The sequence below is a fragment of the Eucalyptus grandis genome, chromosome 2, assembly GCF_016545825.1.
Source record: "Eucalyptus grandis isolate ANBG69807.140 chromosome 2, ASM1654582v1, whole genome shotgun sequence".
NCBI lineage: Eukaryota > Viridiplantae > Streptophyta > Magnoliopsida > Myrtales > Myrtaceae > Eucalyptus > Eucalyptus grandis.
In genome coordinates, this window is record NC_052613.1 from 22,389,613 (window position 1) to 22,409,320 (window position 19,708).

Sequence of the window (19,708 nt, forward strand, 5' to 3'; positions counted from 1 at the left end):
ACGCTGGCTGCTACTTTCAAAAATCTTTCTGATCTTTCTCAAGGTGGGATTAGATCAGTCCGATCTCGAAGTCCTCCCGTGACGCGCTTGACTGGCTAACGCTTCCGCTACGTTAAACCACAGGAACAAGCATTGGAAACAGAGCATTAGACAAAGATTTAGCTACCTCTTTAGCTCTTTGTCCTCCATGTAGGTGCAAAATCTCCCGACGCCTGAGTAGAGTAAAGTGAGTTAAATTAGCAGTTAACTAGTTAACTATGCTTTTAGCTTTCTTGTATTTTAAAAGACTTAATATATTATGCGAGAGATTGAAATGGAAATATGTAGTGGAAACAAATGTTATGACATTTATTGCTCCAGCTATTACACTCAAAATAAGTGACAATCTCGAGTAGGTCTATTTCAGTTTTCAAATTTTTGACATTTTAACTAAATCGATTGGTTATGGAACCAGTGTTTCTTGGTCCTAGTGATTCTTGGTTCTACTTGGAAATTAGTCTTCTTTTTATATTTTGTGTAAAAAAACAAATTCTTCCAATAAAGTGTAAGAGCTCCACCTTTTCACTTCATAGCATATATGGTGAAATAGAAATGTGGTTGTTTATTCATGGTGAAGACCATAATTCAATTTGCAGGTCAACACAAGGAACCTGTTTATGTCGATTCTGGGTAGAATTGGCAATTTTGACCTTGAAATTAGGAACCAAGCCGATCTTAGGTTGGTTCTAAGTTCGTTGAGGTGGAAATTGTACTGATCTCCTTAAATTCAACCTAAACTAGTTGGTCTAGACTAATTCAATACGATTCTTGGAGTTGAATCAATCTTGATGCTAACCCTATTTGTATTGACTCATTTATAGTTGCATTACATAAAATAGAGCGTTAAGACAATGACATCTTATACAATGAATTAAATAAGAGATTTTAAAATACTAACGTTGATATCCTTCAAAAGTCTTTTAATTTGACATAAGGCCTTATTAGTATGCAAGAGCAATGGAATAACTCTCCTAGAACCTGTGTTTTTTTAACCATTCAAAAATAAAGTTATCACAAGAGTAAATTAAAAACAATAAACATGCATGTAAATATAAATATTTAAAGGTCTTTCCAATTTTAAGATCCGTTTATTTCGTATAATAAAATAAAAATATTTTCTTAAAAATGATTAAATGGAATAATTAGATAGAAAAAATGCTTTAAAATTTATAGAAAGCATTAAGACGGGAACGAAGGCGTCACTGATGGCCGCACCGTACGCCTTTGCCGATTCTTTATTTGTCCTACGCTGTCGTTTCTGCCATTCTTTTTCAGCCACTTCTCATCTGCAACTCAAATTCCCGTCCGGCTCGATCATCGTCGGTCGTCATCAGCACCGTGAAATCAGTCAGGCGAACGGGACGGCGAGCATGGATGACGCGAACGCCGTCGACGTCGCCGGAGTTCCGACTTCCACTCAACCTCATCGACCTCACGAGCTCCGATATCCGACGGTCGGTGTCCCTGCTCAAACAGGTCTTCGATTCTCCCGCATTTTTTCCGCTATTCTCAGTTCGATTTCCGGTACATGAATCCAATCCGTTGGCCTCAGGCGTGCTTAGATTCCGGCTTTTCTACGTGATCAATCATGGAGTCAGCCAGCACTTGATGGAGGAGGTGTTCGTCCAGAGCAGGCGGTTCTTCGGTCTGCCTTTGAGCGAGAAGATGAAGCTGCTGAGGAACGAGAAGCACCGAGGCTACACTCCTCTGTTCGATCAGGTCCTCGACCCTGCAAATCAGATAAACGGTTTGTGTCTGAAGTTATTATTCCTATTTTTTATTGTATTCTTGGAGAGAACTGACACAGAAGAAGGAGCTAGTTGTTTGAAGTGCTAAGCTCTAAAACAAAGTTTTGGCTGAAACTTGTTATTACCTATCTGCTTATCATCTTCTGGAAGATTGTTCGAGCAGTAATGAATCTATTGACGTTTAATAGAGATTATAAGGAGGGATATTACACAGGAGTGGAAGTACCAGAGGACGATCCTCATGCAGAAGCCTCATTTTGGACCAAACCTCTGGCCTTCTGAGGTAAACTGCTGTTTAATGTAATTTATGTCCGACATAAATCAGTTGTTGATTGTGCATGTTTATTTTTGGTTTCATTGTTGTATTTTGACTAGATATATTGCCAAGATGGAGGCAGGCGATGGAAAATTTCATTGTCAAGCATTGTGAGTTTTTACTATAGATGATATGGAGCAATAGGCATTAATTTTTCTTGCTAGTTCCAGGATGTAAATATTGTTCCATCCAAGTAAAAGATAATACAGAGATCTTCTGTTTCTCTGATGGGGTATTTTGGGCATTCTCAGTACCTGATAGTCACCATCTTCCCTTCTATATGCATCAGATATTGCCAAGTTCTTGTAATTTTGAAGGTGGCCCAATGGGAGTTAAATTGCCTCTGACTTCTGAACTGAATATGCTCTCTTGGTCTCTCATCCTATGTTGGCCAAAGTAAAACTCTTCTGGTTATTTGCAGTGGCTGATTAAACAATTTTGTGGGGTATTGTTCTAAAAGCTACCATGCTACGATATGAACCAGTTATTTTTAGCCGTCAAGATTTACCATTAATCACACTGACCAAGAGCCTCAACACAAGTGTCTAATTGCTTACAGTGGGAGGGCTGATATTACAGTCAATAGGGTCTCCAACTCTAAATCATTTGACTTTTAGATCCAACAGTAATGCCTAGATGATCTTTGTCGCAAGATTAAGTGTAATTTGTTGCTATAAACAAGCGACGGTAGTCAATTTCTTAATATATATATATATATATATTTTTATTTGTAAATGTGCACACTCAGAAATGTGGCAAAAGTAGTTACAAGGATCATTGCTCAAGCACTTGATCTGGAGGCTGATTTTTTGACAAGCCAGAAATACTTGGTGAGCCTATTGCAACCTTGCGCTGTTGCACTCTGAAGGTAGATTTTACTTCAACAAACTTTATACTAAACCCTGCAAATTTTTCTTCTCATCCAATGGAAATTCTTTTCTTTGTTTAGGTCTATTCTTTGATCCCTTTAAAAAGGAATATATGAAGCTGGGCACATTCGGACTTTGGATTTATTACCTTGTTGGAAACAGATGATGTCCCAGGTCTCCAAGTATGAAATTTTCTCCTATAAAACTGTTGGTGCAGACTTTATGCCTAGTTATAACGCATGAAACTTTTGAACTTATTCAGATTTGCAAGAACAAGGATGCTAAGCCTCCGACATGGGAATATGTGCAACCTATGAGAGGGTAAAGGCCAACTGCATTACTATGGGGAATTTGAGATTATTATGTTAGATATTTCATATTTAGAGTAACACTTTTGGTGGAAGATCATCATGTTAGGATTTATGTTCTTATCATTCATGGCTTACAAATATGACTTGCAATAACTTTATTTTAATCTTGTACTTCTGGTTTATTGGGGAATGTGCACTATTTCCCTTATACGCATGATTGGAAGATTGCTTCATGCCAATGTTGCGTGGAATACTACCCAATATTTGTGACAGCTTTTGACAAAAATCCTTCTTTGTCTGACCCTGATCTGCTACTATAGTTCTTGTTTGTACAAAGGCAGTGATATGCCAGTTTAGAGAGAAAGTAATATTGTCAGATGGGTGATAAAGATGGATTTCCATTTATTAACTCAGAGAGGTGCCCTCATCCACATTTATATTCCTTTCTGCAATTTGCATCTAAGTGTACATATTTCCTTTGATCAGTTTAATCCTTCTGATGCCTTGCAAGTGAACCTCCCTCCCTCCTCGGCAAGAAAACACTCTTACACACATGCTCATAATGGTATTGCACCATTCTTTCCTGGTAAAAATTTTGAGCAGGTCGACAGTCATAGAACTACCACACATCATATGAATTCTAAAATTACTTATGTAATTACCTCGGTTAGTTGTTCAGATTATTGCTTAGATTCAGTTATACATAATCATCACAAGTACGGAACAGAAGAATCTCACAGTAATCCTGAAAAGTAACATTCTTTCTGTGACTATTTTGTACAGAGCATTCATAGTGAATCTTGGTGATATGCGGAACGATGGAGCAATTGTATTTTCGGGTAATATGCTTTAATAACAGTCTATATAGATAAGTTGGCATGAGAAAGCTTTGAACATGAAGGTTGGAGATTAACTTATGGCAGGCTACTATATATTGTTAACCTTTCCCAAACTCCAATAGAATTTCTTCTGTTGCACTTTCTTGGCTCTTTCTGATATCAGTGGCCCATTAGTAACGAAAGATTATCTACTCTTGGCATTGGTCAGGAAAATTTCCATGTTAAACACTGTTGTTGAAGATGGTATGATATTTTGGTGACCTGCATTAATTTGTACACGGAGACGAATTTATGAATATCAAACCATAAATTTGCTATTCTAGTGCTTTTATTATCACTCAGCTCTTACTGGTCAACTTTTGGATACTAAACTTTGCATGTGTTCTGGGATCTCTGACCATGGAAACGGCTTAACATGCATTGTCATCATGCATGGGAACATGTTTAAATGATATATGAAATGAGCTTTTTTGCTTGAATCTAGTTGGTGTCCTGCTATTCTCTATATTTAGCAAATCATTCTCTATTCTTTCTTTTTTGAATTTGAGTTGCTGTTGTTTTTTTTTTTTTCCCTTCAGTTTGTCAGATCTAAACTTTGCTTTTGCTTTTGCAATCAGGTCCACGCTCCATCTAGTTATAGGGAATGGCCAAGAACGGTATTCTGTAAGGCCTTCTCCCCAAACACACGCACACGCACACAGAGACACACAGAGACACCCCCCACACACACAAACTTACATTTCTCCTCATCTTTTGAAATATTCTTCAAACGCCTTTTTAAGAGAACTTTTAACATTGTCGAATGTATTGAAAAAAATCTGATTGATTGGTGACCGAAGTTGTGACTACTCCAACCAGAAAAAGGGCAGTTGAAGCTGATCTTGATAGGTGTAAGCTGATTCAAAAAAAGGTCCTAGTTTTGAGATCACAATCTAGGGGAAAGTCAGTTGAACTTGTGATCATACTCTTAGGAAATTCTTCTCAACTTGAGATTATCATCAAGGATGATCCATGTTTTTTTGCAAAAGAAGCCTAATTGTTTTGCCTTCCCTAGTTAGCATCTTTTGTTCATTACGTTCTCCATTCTTATTGACTTCTTTTGCTAATATTTCTGTTAAAAATTCCAGATTGCATTCTTCCTGGAGCCTAACCATGATTGTCTCATTGAGTGCTTGCCAACATGTATGTCTGAGGAAAATCCTCCAAAGTAAGTTGTCTTCTGCAAATTAGTTACTTTCCTATATATAAACAAGATATTTCAATTCTACTTCCTCTCTTATCAGTTCTCAGTTCTCAGTCCTAAGATCTAGTTCTCACTCCCCAATTTGAATGTCTTTATGCATTGTGCTTGGCTGGTGCTCTGCTTTGAATGCATGTTGAAGTGGATATTGCATATCTATGGATCATTCAGGCACTGTTAGGAGGACTGCATCAAGTTTAACTCCATGATTCATGAGGAAAGTATGTTTACTCTGAATTAGGCATTGACCTGTCCCGGATTGATGAATTGAACTGATCAACCACATGCTCGCATGCTCTCTTTACAGGGTTGGATCCTTTTTTGCGTGGGGATTTGGGTGCTGCGTATAACATAGCTACTCCATTAGTGATTAGACATGGTGCAAATTAGCAAATTTACACCAGCATGGGATCCTAAGTTTGTTCCAAATCGCATCAATTTGCAGGTTTCCGCCCGCCCAGTGTCAGACCTACTTGTCCCAAAGATTAGACGATACTCATGCTGATTTAAATGTATACAGAAGGAAGGAGCTTAGAGTTTGCCAGCAAGAGTGGAAGCCTGTCAACCCGCACTTGCCTGAAGTAGGGGTATACTTGAGAACTCGTACGAATGGGCATAATGAACTTAGAGAAGAGCATCCGATGGGGTACCTACATCATATACAACCATTAATCCGTTTTATGTTTACGCATGGAGGCAATAGTTCAGCCGCTTCCGCCTTATTTTGCCCCTAAATTAGCTGTTTGTACATGCCACACTTTAAGAAAGGAAATGAAAAGGAAATGCCACACACGTCTGAGCACCGACTCTCTGCGATTCAACGGATGGGTCTGTCAGCTTTTCCACGATAGTTACATAGATTGCACTGTTCATGCAACTTTCTGCGTGTTTGACAAGATTTTTCTGGACGAGGTGGGCGTGTTGCTAAGCCTACAAAAAGGATTGAAAATTTAACGGCTGAGGAAGAGAGACCAAAATTTCCATGGGATGGGGCTATGAGCAGCATTGGCAAGTGCATTTACCGAGATCGTGAGCCACTTTAGCCACGTAGGCCTCTACTTGCCGAAAAATCTTTCTGAGATGTTTCTAAAAGATATATAGATCAGTTCCTTCTCAAAACTCCTGTGACTCTTGACCATCTAAGCACAGAAACATACTTTAGACACAAAGGCTTGGCTCTCTCTCTCTGCCTCTCTATAGTGTTGAAAGTAAGTGTGAACGTGTAAACGTAAATAATGGCCATAGACATGGTTGAGGGATGCCATTTGATAGTTATTCTTTACATTGTTTTCCTTTTATTTTTCTATTTTTTTTCTAATTGAGACAACCATTTGGTAGGTTTTGGTATTGAACACTAAGAATAGTTAAATTGGTGAACCGTCTATTGATGCATTCAAAAGACTTTGTTCATTATGGAGAAGTTAATCTTTTTAGCGTTTGTTGATGTTATGTTGGCTTCCCTATTGATATTTTGCCCAATCTAGGCGAGGGCGAAGGAACGGGCTTTATAATTTTACAATTTAAAGTCACCATGACATGCACAAAGTCCGTATAATTTTCTTCATCAAACATCAACTTCATAGAATTGTTATTGGTGACATATTTCATTTAAATTGATAGATGAAAGGATGACAAAAATCATATTAAATATATTACAAATCTAATTAAACCAACTGAAAGTTGCGGGAAGAAATTTCACATTAATAAAAAGTGATTTAATTGAATTGATTGAAAGTTCAAATATGACATGAAGCATAGATAAAATTTGACAAATTACTTGTAACATCATCCTTCCAGCAGTAGGAACTTTCAATCAGTCAACTTCCCACGAGACACTTAATATTGCCCATGCAGGAAGGTCACGATAGTTATCACAAAACATTTTCACATTCGTGCCTTGGAGTATTCGTTCAAAGGTCCATTTGTACACTAAAAGAGTTCAAAGTAAGTAACGTAAAAAAACAGGCCATGGACGTGATTGAGGGACATCATTTGATAGTTACATTGTTTTTTTTTTGCCTGATTGAGACAACCATTTGGTAGGTTTTGGTATTGAACACTAAGAATATGTCAAAATTAGTGAGCTGTCTATTGATGCAATCAATAGAGACCCTGTTTATTATGGAGAAGTTCATCTTTTTAGCATTTATTGATGTTCTATTGGCTTCCCTATTGATGTTTTGCCAAATCTAGGCAAGGGCGAAGGAACGTGTATTATAATTTTACAATTTAAAGTCACCATGACACGCACAAAGTCTCGCCTAACTTTCTCCATCAAACATCGGCTTCATAAAATTGTTATCCATGACATATTTCATTTATATTAATAGATGAAAGGATGAAAAAAGCATATTAAATATTCACATTTATTAGACCAATTGAAAGTTGCGGGAAGATATTACATTTATCAAAAGTGATTTAATTGAATCGACTGAAGGTTCAAATATGACATGAAGCATGGATAAAATTTGACAAACTACTAGTAACGTAATCTCTTCCAACACTAGGAACTTTCTTTGATTAGTCAACTTCCAATGAGACACTTGATATTGCCCCGCAGGAAGGTCACAACAGCTATCACAAAACATTTTCACATTCATGCCTTAGAGCATTGGTCTAAAGGTCCTTTTGTACCCTCATAGAGTTGAAAGTAAGTGTGAATGTGTAAACGTAAAGAACATGTCGTAGACGTGATTGTGGGACATCATTTGATAGTGAGTCTTTTTTTACATCGCTTTTTTCCCTAATTAAGACAACCATTTGGTAGGTCTTGGTATTGAACACTAAGAACAAAGTTGAAATTAGGGAACCATCTATTATGCAATCTTGATGTTCTCGTTGGCTTCCTATTGATATTTCAGCCCGTCATCCATTCCAGCAACTTTTGGCTGCATCAATATTCTCTCCTCCCCTTCAAATCGATGATGGAAGTCAGCCTCGACGAACACCATCAAAGGCGGCAATTGGATGGTGGAAGCAAGGTTTTGTGAATGGATTGGCGTTGTTTGTAGCAACCGGGCGAGTCATAGCTTTAGACCTCTTGCACATGGGTCTCGGGAAAGACTCTCTCCCCACCTTGAGAATCTTTCTCTCTTGGCTTCTCTTGATCTCTGCAGCAACATTTTTTATGGCATGATTCTGATAGAAATTGGTCATTTATGCTGCCTGAAAGAACTTATGTTCGAATTGAACAGTACCAAGGAAACATTCCTCCTATCTTAACCCAATGCCGTAACCTCGAAGTCATGTCACTCACGACAAACAAAGCTAACATGTGGCATACCAAGAGAATTCGGTGCCTTCCCTAAGTTGCAAAAATGAGTCTTAGCTCAACGACTTATGAGGTCAAATTCCAAGCTCCCTAGGCAACATATCCACATTGCAAGTCATTATATTGGTCAATGCCACTCTCACAGGTTCGATTCCTTCAGCACTTTTCAATAGATTGCTCACGTGGGTGAATTTGATGGATAATTTGTTGGAAATTTCCTATAATATGGGCTTACATTAATTAATTGATTTTCTATTTTAAATAATCGGGTTAATGGATATTTCAATATTTGTTGAACCCTACAAAGTGATCTGATTGAATTGGGTATTGACATCTATTGCTAACGAGGCCCGGTTGAGCAACAAAGTGTAGGCAATTGTGTTTAACTCCGGAAACCCGTAATGGGGAAGGGCTTAGTTAACACGCTGTTGATTAGGTTTGCTAGGTCCCCTCTCTAGCCTATAAAAAGATAGGTTATACCTACGCTGCTTTAATCCCATTGAAAGCTGCTATATCGAAATAGGTCATAGAGAGGTAGATCTAGCATTCCGATAGATCCCTAATTATTAGAGTGAGTGAAGCAATGGCCAAAGTGCAGCTTTTAATTCTATATTTATTGCTTGGTGTTTTACAATCATATATGGATCCATTATTTCCTTGATTGATTAATTGTATATGTGAATACATTTTCTACATGTGTATCGTAGCTTGTCATATATGATTGTAGAACCCAAATTTTATATTTTTTATGGACAAATTCGAAATTTTCCTCTTTGAGCCATATGGGCATTATCTTTCATGTGGATTTTTTGCTTGATTGATTTGAAACCATAGGGCTTTTGTTCTGCATGTCGAGATCTTTCCAACCATATATAATTTGTATAATTTCGTTGAGAATTGAGAGAGAATTTTAAATTTGAAATTCTAGGGTTTATACATGAAAAGTTCTAGAATTTTCAAATTACTTGCAATTGGTTGATGTTCATTGTAAATCATTGCATGAGCATTGTTATATATATGTTTTAACATCCTTCAATTGTAATAAAGAAAGTTCCTTGGGCTCCATCTCCCATGGCAAAGAATGTTTCTTTTTTCGGTGTTCAAAGGGGTCAATCCTGAGTAAGTGCCTGTGTTTGATCACCCTTTTCTTGTTTTCTTTAGAGATCCGAAATCTTATGGTAGAATTCTTCAGATGCAGCTTGTGCAGTGATCGTTTTGTTTGGAAGAGAGAACTTTTTATTTAGTTTTAACTGGCTACTCAGTTTTTGGGTTTTGGTTGCTATGTATGGTGCAATTGGAGTGATTGTCTCGTATATATATAGAAAAAGTTCTAGAATTTTAAGTTAGATTCTAGTGTTACCTTCGATTTTTATTCGACGGTAGCAACAGTTGGTTTAGAGATTATTGTAGCTGATTGTTTGTTCCGCCCTAGACGAGTGGTTAGAGTTTCTGCCTTCTCTTCCTCCCACCTCGTGCTTTAGTGCGATTGTGCATACGGGGTTTCTGTGCATTCGCATTAGGTTCTTGCACCTCTTTCCTTTTCCTTGATTGCCGCTTTGCCGTTTTACTCGGTGGACCGAGATTACGCATCAATTGATCCACGTACGCAATAGGTGACGCTTATAGGGTGCTTTTCGAGGTTTTTGCTGTTATAAAGTCGAGATTTATGCCCTATTTTTCGTTGATTTGGGTTATTTCTATATTAAGTAGTTAGTGAGTCACTGAAGCTTTGGGGCTATGGTGCTCCCTATAGTCGGAAAAAGAGAACTAATAGTTAAGATTTCTCAAGTTGTCGGGATATCAAAATTTAAAAACATGGAAATAGTAGGTTTTTGCTTTTCACGCGGTGCGCGCATCTTGTTGCTAGATTCTAAATGAAACCGTTGCTTTAAGGCTTCATTGTGATTTCGCCATAAATGTGTTGATTATGGGGTGAGCAAAAGACCAAACTGTGATTTTTGTTTGTACGAGTGATTTTATGCTAAGTTATCTGTCTAGATTTGTTGGGTTCGTAGTTGATTTGCTGAGTAATGTGGCATAATCAGCAAATTCCAAACTTGCAAATTCTAATCTTTTGCAAATTGCTCGCACGGCTCTGCGATGCATTGGTGTTTTATTGACTGAGGTTTAAAATTCCATTGAAGGCAATACAATGAAACCAAGAGATTTGTGAATCAAGATCCAAATGTATATAGATACAAACAAGAGGATGTTATTTATAAAAAAAAAAAAAAATTAGGATTAGGCTAGAGAGATGCAAAAGCTGAAGGTTTCAGCAGTGGAAGAAAAGTCCATAGTCTACTGTGTAGTGCTTTGTGGAAACCACAAGTTCAAAAGGAAAACTGTGATGGTGCATGATGAGAAACACATGAATGATTTTTTTTTTTTTTTTTTTACATGGGAATTATGTTTTAAATCTATTCATCTGTAGTTTCTTTTATTTTTATTGTAATCTTTGGACCGTTGACTAATGGAAGACTATAGCATCAAAATACGAATTAATCAATATTATTGAAAATTCTGCGACCCAAACGGACCTTTCATGTCTTCTTGTGTGGTTTTACCACGAATCATCGCTGACTAGCTTAATATGATTTGAGGTTTAGAAGTTCTCTTTATAGAGATTTTGTTTGATCTCTTGTGGGTTTTAATATTAGAATGATACTTCTAAATTCAGATGATATGATTGTGTCAAATAGGTGAAGATTGAGTTATTGCATGATTTCGAAATTTCCCAAATTTAAAAGATGCCAAATTTAAATATGCCAACCAAGGGTTGACAATGAGGAAGTGTGAGATAAAGATTATCCTCATGATTTTTTTGATGTAATGATTAATGATAGCTACGAAATTTTTGGCTCCTTTTAATTCTAGTAACCATCCGTATCCATTTTTGTTTTGCCATGAGTCCAAATATTAAAATGTTGCTTGATAAATGCATATATGATCTTAGGAAGCACATGTCGTAAAGTGCTTCATATTGTTAGATGAGTTTTAGGCATATATTTTTGGAGTTTCCTATTGATAAAATTAGTATATACAATTACCTGCCCAAAGGGGTTATTGTGTATATTAATTTGAAAAATTGCATGAAGATAAATTCCAAAATTAAAAGATGGGGATGTATGACTCAAAAAGATTTATTTGCCCAAAGGGGATAAATTTTTGAAAGTTATATGTAATTCCCTCTATATTGATATATTGGAGATAAATGATGGGATGTGTGACTCAAAAATGTTTATCTGCATAAAGGGGATAAAATTTTGAGAGTTATGTGTAATTCCTCTATGTTGAGATAATGGAGATATATAATTTAAAGGACTTGTCCGCCCAAAGGGGATTGATCCTTGAAGATTATATGTAATTCTCATTTATCGTCTCTATATATTGATATTATGGAGATGTATAATTTAAATGATTTGTTTGCCCAAAGGAGATGGATCATTGACAATTATATGTAATTCTCCTTATTATTATTTTATAAACTTCATGCTGTGAAAAATAATGGTGCATTATATATTCTGCCCAAAGGGGAGTTTATAATGTACTAATTTATTTTTGTTGAAATACTTATTGCCCATAATTGATCTTATTGCATCATATGTGACAAATAGTTACTTTTGCTATAAATAACAACAATGCACGGTTGAAATGTTAATTGGGTCAAATATTATACTGTTAAGAACTTGGTCAAAAGGGAGATATTGTAATTGAGAATATTAAAACTAAGTCAATATTGGCTGATCCTCTAACAAAAGGCTTATGGCCCATTTTGTTTAAAGAACATGTAAAGAATATCGGTGTTTTAGATTCTTTTGATTTCTTTTGTTAGTGGGAGTTATACAAATTGTATTTCTAGAGATTATAGTGATATGCAGATCGGATAATGCTTTTATGATATATATTAAAGCATTTATTTACAATGATTGTTGTTATTGATTCTATTGTTATCCTTTCTCCTATTGACTAAGAAATGGAAGTATAAAACAGTATCTTTAAACAAATTTTAGTTTAAAGATGATCGGATGCTACTAATTATGAGATCTCATGTTTGATTATGACATAATTGTGCAATTTCATGTTGTTTAGAAATCGTATGAGGCGTTTCATATCGTTGAGAAATTGCATTGAGGACCGATAAGAAATAGTGTATTGAGGACCGATAAGAAATAGTGTATATTTTGATCACATGTTGGCACTATTTCTTACTACACTACTAGGCCCATGATCCATGAAAATATAATGCTTATTATATGTGATTATGGAAGGTCTTGTGTTGTGGCATTTTCTTAACACATTGATCTCCATAGTCCTATACTAAGATTATATAGGATTGGATTGGTATTGAGATGCCATTATTGGAATATTATTTTGTAAAAGTTGTGGCCACATAAAACAAAGTTTTCGGTTATTAACCCGATAGTGTCGTTTTTAATATAAAATCTCTTCAAAATAAAATAAGTTAATTAATGTAGCCCAAGTGGAGAATGTTGGAAATTTCTTATAATATGGGCTTACATTAATTAATTGATTTTCTATTTTAAATAATCGGGTTAATGGATATTCCAATATTTGTTGAACCCTCAACATGGTGATCACCGATTGAATGGATATTGGCATCTATTGCTAACGGGCCCGGTTGGAGCAAAGTGTGGCTGATTGTGTTTAACGAAGCCCGTAATGGAAATGGCAGTTGACATACTATTGATTAGTGGTTTGTTAGATCCCTCTCTAGCCTATAAAAAAGATAGGTTATACCTATTAGTTGCTTTAATCCCATTAAAAGCTGCTATATCGAAATAGGTCATAGAGAGGTAGATCTAGCATCCCGATAGACCTCGATTATTAGAGTGATTTATTTTTCTTAAAGTGAAGCAATGGCTCAAACAGGTACGCTTTAATTCCGCTGTATTTATTGCTCGGTGTTTTACAATCCTATATGGATCCGTTATTTCCTTGATTGATTAATTGTATATGTGAATAAATTTTCTACATAATTATCTCTTTGAAGTCTTCCCTTCGATCTTTGCTACCGTTGGTCTAACATTCAAAGATGCTTGCCCCGAATAAAAATCAATTCAAAGTGGCTCCGTCACAGAGACGCTAACCCAATGCAAAGAGCTTATCATATTGGGGTTGTCATACAATCGTTTTTGAAGCATTCCTCGAGATATAGGCAGCTTGCAAAAGTTGCAAAAGCTCTATATCTCTCGCTAACAACTTGATCGGCATGATTCCTCCAACCATCGGTAACATGTCGAGCTTGCACACGTTAGGCATCGCAACTAACCACATTGAAGGGGAGATTCCGAGTGAGATTGGCAATTTTGGTCAATCTCGCAACTAATGGGCCTTCATGGATAATTTGCTAACCGGTGGAGTGCCTCAAGAGATTTTTAATATTTCGTGCTTTATTTGATGGAAAATTCCCTCTATGGAAGCCTTCCCTCGGGTAGAGTTCTAAGCCTTCCGAATTTGGAAGAACTATATCTAGCATGCAATGGCTATGGGAGGCAACATCCCGTAGTATTTCTTGAATTTTTTTGAACCTAATCATTTTCGAGGTGGGGACAATCAACTTAGTGGACCCATACATATGGGTTTGGGCAACTTGAAGAGCCTTGAATTCTTTAATACTGTGTTAAGTTAGCTAATAGGAGAGACATATGATTCAGAGCTTGGTTTACATATGATTCAGAGCTTGGTTTTCTCTCCGCTTTATCTAATTGTCCGTCGTGACAAGTCTTGTTGTTGGGAGGCAACCCGCTTCGTGGCTCCATACCAGAATCTATCAAAACTTCTCTAGTTCCCTACAAATTCTAATTGCTCCCAATTGTCAAATAAGAGGTCGTGTTCCCGAGGAAATGGTTTCTTGAAGAGACCGACTTTGCTTAGATTTGGGCAATAATGCTCCAGACAACAACATCCCATCATCGATCGGAGGACTAGAAAGGTTGCAAAGGTTGTATCTTGATAACAACCATCTCGAAGGACCGACCCCGATGAGATAAGCAACTTGATAGGTTTAGGAGAAAAGGTGCCTGGAAAAAATAGGATATCGGGATCAATCCCGAATTGCATTCAAAACTTTAGCAGCTTCATATGTTTTCTCATGAGCTTGAATAACATGACATCGGTTATACCATTTAGTTTGTGGGGCCTTCAAGAATTCATCTTCCTCAATCTATTTCAATGGAGGACTACCACTTGAAATAAGGAAGATGAGAGATATAGAGAGCATCGATGTTTCTTGGAACCAACTTACTAGTGCCATACCGAGTTCCACCCAAGAGTTTGGGAGCCTTGCTTCTCTCAACCTGTTGAGGAACTCGTTTCAAGGATCCATGCTACAATCGATTGGCCATCTCAAAGGGTTGGAGTTCCTCGATCTCTCCTACAATGAGTTATCAAACACAATACTTGAGTCCTTGGAAGGACTTGCATATATACAAATTTTGAACTTGTCCATTAATAAGCTATCAGAGAGATTCCTAATTGCAGGGCCCTTTGGAAATTTCCTGGCTCTCTCTTTCATTGGGAATGAAGCACTTTCTGGAAATGCGATTTTTCAAGTCCCACGACGCAAAGAAAATGGAATGAAATCATCAAGGGACAAGCGGCTACATATACTATACATTGTTGTGCCAATTTTATCAGCTATACTTTTAGTCCTCGTCATTTGCTTGCTTAGAAAGAGTGAGAGTACCAGTAAAAAAGCTTCAATTTCGATGGAGAACTTGCCTATAATTGACCACCCGATGATATCATATCGGGAGCTTTGCTTGGCTACTAACAACTTCGGCGAAAGTAATTTGCTCAAAGCAGGAAGCTTCACCTCCGTATATAAAGGTAGGATAGACATCTCGGTCAAGGTATTAAATCTCCATATTGAAGGTGCTCAAATGTTTTGATGCGTAATGAGACACTTTTCGTATGATCCAAAGATCGCAATCTCGTCGAGGTGACTAGCACCGCACGAATGCAAATCTGAGAGCTTTGGCACTGCAATACGTGCCTTGTGGGAGCTTAGAGAAGTGGCTATACTCTAACAATTACAACTTGGATCCACCATGACCAATCGGAACCCATTGTGCACTGCAATTTGAAGCCTAGCAATATTCTTCTAAATGAGGGCCTAGTCGCACAAGTTTGTGACTTTGGAATTGCCAAGATTTTGGTTGAGAACAAGCTTGAAACACAAACCCAAACTCTCGACACGATTGGTTACATTGCTCTAGGTACATTTGCCGAATATTAGCTAATTCAAGCCTTTGATTGCCAATATAATGGTATAATGTAATAGAGATATATTAGCACTCGTATGCCTCTTGATCTTATTACTTATGTCCTAAAAAGAAATAGATCAATTGATGATGTTCTTATGTCACAAACTATGATGCTTTCAGAGTATGGTTTAGAAGGAAAAGTCTCTTACAAAGGAAATTATTTATACGGTTTCAACATATTGTTGTTGGAAGTGATTACGGGAAGAAGCCAATCGGTGAAATGTTCAATGCGAATCTCGTTTGAGGCAATGGGTAGGTGCAACAATTCTAGAGAGAGTGCTTGACATTATGGATAGCAAAATCCTTTGCACAAAATATGAAGATCCGACGCTTTCAAATTCAATAGCATAGTCTTCTTGATACTAAAGTTATGGCTAGAATGTTCAAAGGACTTGCTTGAGGAAATAATGGACATGAAAATTGTCGTGGTTAAGCTCAACAAGATCGAGTTGTCACTTCCTTGACAAGAAAACAAGGCCGAGAGCAGCTCAGAGAATTTGAACATAGCATTTTCATATTTTGTACTTAGTAATTTCATTTCTATTGCATTGTGTGTATGACTATACAAGATGGTTCCTAATCTTCTTTAAGCTTTCTAAATTAGAGGAAAACAATTCAAACCCCGACTAGATTTGCAATCAAGAGTCTAACTCATGTCCAACTTCAGAAGGTGTAGCACCCTGCCATGTTCTCTAAGTAAAAAACTTTGTTTGAGAGTTGGTAAATTTGCAAGTGACGAACTTTATTTCCTTGAAGCTCTACATCTTCTCGCGTCACGGTAGAGCCCATGAGCCTTGCGTGTCAAGCTAGGGCAAAAAGACTTAAGATCCATTTATGGATATTCTTAATTGTCCCTATTTTGATTTGCGCCAAAAGTATTTATCCATGATTGAATATTCTTATATATGTATGTAAATAGATATAGATATAGGATATACACGATCGATATCCTTAAAGCATATGTTCTGTCTCAAAATGTCCCACGCAAACAAATGGAAAAAGGCTTTTTTAACTACTTCCTGTATTTAACCATTGGAGCAAATACCAATGGCTACCCTTTTTGTATTGACTCATTTTACCGTTGTTTGGTACATTACATAAAGCGTCAGTTAAAGTGTAGGCATTCGTGCATTTTTTGTACTTGGATGAGCATGCATGTAATTCATATGATTGATGGAATGTGATTAATACGCTTCATGAAGTCATATCGGTCAAACGTCTTTTCATTTGAGATAAGGCCTTGCTAGTTTGGAAGAGCAACAGAAAATGGAATAGCTTTTCTAGAATTTGTATTTTTCTTAGCCATTCAAAAATTAAATATCACAAGAATAAATTAAAAAGAATAAACATGCATGTAAATATAAATATTTGTAAGGTTTTTCAAATTTTAAGGGCTGTTTATTTTGTTGAGAATAAATGAATTATTTTTAAAAAATGATTATTTATATCGAATAGAATAATTACTCAGCAAAAATGCTTTAAAATTTGTAGAAAGCATTAGGATGGGGGAACGAGGACGTCACCGATGGCCGCACCGAATATCTGTGCCGATTCTTTAAACGTCCCACGCCGTCGTTTTTACTCTTCGTTTTCTCAGCCCCGTGTCTTCCATCACCCGCAACTCAAGTTCCCGTCTGGCCTCGATCCCGTCGGTCGTCATCATCACCGTGAAATCAGTCAGGCGAACGGACGGCGACCATGGATGACGCGAACGCCGTCGACGTTGCCGGAGTTCCTGCTTCCACTCAACCTCATCGACCTCTCGAGCTCCGATATCCGACGGTCGGCGTCCCTACTCAAACAAGTCTCCCTACTCAAACAAGTCTTCGATTCTCCCGCCTTTTTCCACTATGTTTAGTTCGATTTCTGGTACATGAAACCGAGGAAACCGAGATTTTTCGAGTCGAGGGGGACGCTGACGGATGAATCCAATCCGTTGGCCTCAGGCGTGCTTGGATTCCGGCTTTCCTACGTGATCAACTCATGGAGTCAGCCAGGACTTGATGGAGGAGGTCTTCTCCAGGGCAGGCGGTTCTTCGGTCTGCCTTTGAGCGAGAAGATGAAGCTGCCGAGGAACGAGAAGCACTGAGGCTACACTCCTCTGTTCGATCAAGTCCTTGACCCTGCAAATCAGATAAACGGTTTGTGTCTGATCATCCTGCTGAAGATTTTACTGCTTAAAGTGGACTTAGATGAATAGCTGGTGATTTTGATGTCTGTATTCAGGTGGTGGTTGAGTCGCATTTCCTAGAAAAGGAAGATCAATTTGTTATTATTCCTGTTTTCGGTTGTATTCTTGGAGAGAACTGCCACTGAATTGGGAGTTTGAATTGCTAACACACGACCATGAACTCAAGTCAGAGATTTGGCTGAAACTTGTTATTACCTATCTGCTTATCATCTTCTGAAGATTGTTCGAGCAGTAATGAATTTTTTGACGTTTTGTAGGAGATTATAAGGAGGGATACTACATACAAGTGGAAGTACCAGAGGACGATCCTCGTGTGTAGAAGGCTCATTTTGGACCGAACCCTGGCCTTCTGAGGGTAAACTGCTGTTTAATGTAATTTCTGTCCAACTTAAATCAGTTGTTGATCGTGGATGTTTATTTTGGTTTCATTGTAGTATTTGACTAGATATATTGCCAAGATGGAGGCAGGTGATGGAAAAATTTCGTTGTCAAGCATCATGAGTGATGATATAGAGCCATAGGCATTAATTTTTCTTGCTAGTTCCCGGAAGGAGCATTGTGGGGTGAAATTTTGAAGATTTTGTTGCTTTCTTTTCATTTTGAGAAGAATATAGTTTTTACAACTACACGAGAGGCACCGTTCATACTATTTCAAGTGTTGCACATTCATTATGCATCTTGATTGCTATTTCACACTTTTTTAATGGATTGGATGTTCACTAGCAAATGGTTGTCAACTACTACTTTGTTCCATCCATGCAGAGTGATTAAGGCTGCAAAGAATGTCTCAGGACCAACATTATCTAACCTCCAGCTTGCTGAAGGAGAGATTATTCTTGATATAGATGGCACTGTTCCTCTGCAACCTGTATTGCAGCACATTGGTATCTTAGCTTGGCCTGAGTTCTATCCTGACAATCAAGTTGTGGGAATTTATCGTTGGGTTCCTGGTTGACTGTGTGGATCATCATCTGTTAGATAGTGGGAAATCAATTGCTGGAATGATGATTTGACTGTATCGTAGCTGCTGGAGTTTGATAATCATGGACCTTTTATGTGCAAGATTACTTCTGACTGAATGAATTCTTCAGCCTTGGAAACTTTTGCTTCTCATCCATAGCTTCCATTTGTTATGAGTAGAGCAAATTTGAATTTGAATTTGCCAAATGAAATATATGTCCCACATACTTCAGCTTTAAGATGATTTCATCCAAATATCTTCTAATTTGCAGCAAAGTCAGGATTTAGGAAATGACAGAGGTAATAAGTGGGCAATTTTTATTTATTTATTTAATTTGGTGGTTTTGTTCCCATATAGTAGTTATGGATTTTGAAACACAGGTTAAGGTACAGCTCTACTGGCAATGTTGCTTCAAACTTCATATGGTGAATTCAAGGTGGGGGCCTAGATTTTAGGGCTGGTTTGCCTTGACTACCACAAACTTTGGCTAAACATTTCATGCACTGTTAGGACAGAGACTAGCTTGTCAGTTTTAGAGACATGTCCAAGATGGAGAAACTGGAACTTTTTTCTAGGTTGCTTAGTGTTGCTGGTTAACCGTGTATTATGTGAGCTCAAGAACGTGTCAAGTGGAATT

The 19,708-nt window shown here is 37.4% G+C and overlaps 1 long non-coding RNA gene and 1 pseudogene across 1 annotated transcript; both read left to right on the forward strand.

The window, feature by feature from the left end:
• Positions 1 to 1,413: 1,413 nt before the first annotated feature.
• LOC104436781 lies at positions 1,414 to 15,544 on the forward strand (annotated as a pseudogene).
• A 2,402-nt stretch (positions 15,545 to 17,946) lies between these two features.
• Positions 17,947 to 18,452, forward strand: LOC104436887. Its single transcript, XR_005548218.1, has 3 exons — positions 17,947 to 18,060; positions 18,146 to 18,275; positions 18,368 to 18,452. It is a non-coding gene; the product is annotated as an uncharacterized LOC104436887 (long non-coding RNA).
• The last annotated feature ends 1,256 nt before the right edge of the window (positions 18,453 to 19,708 follow it).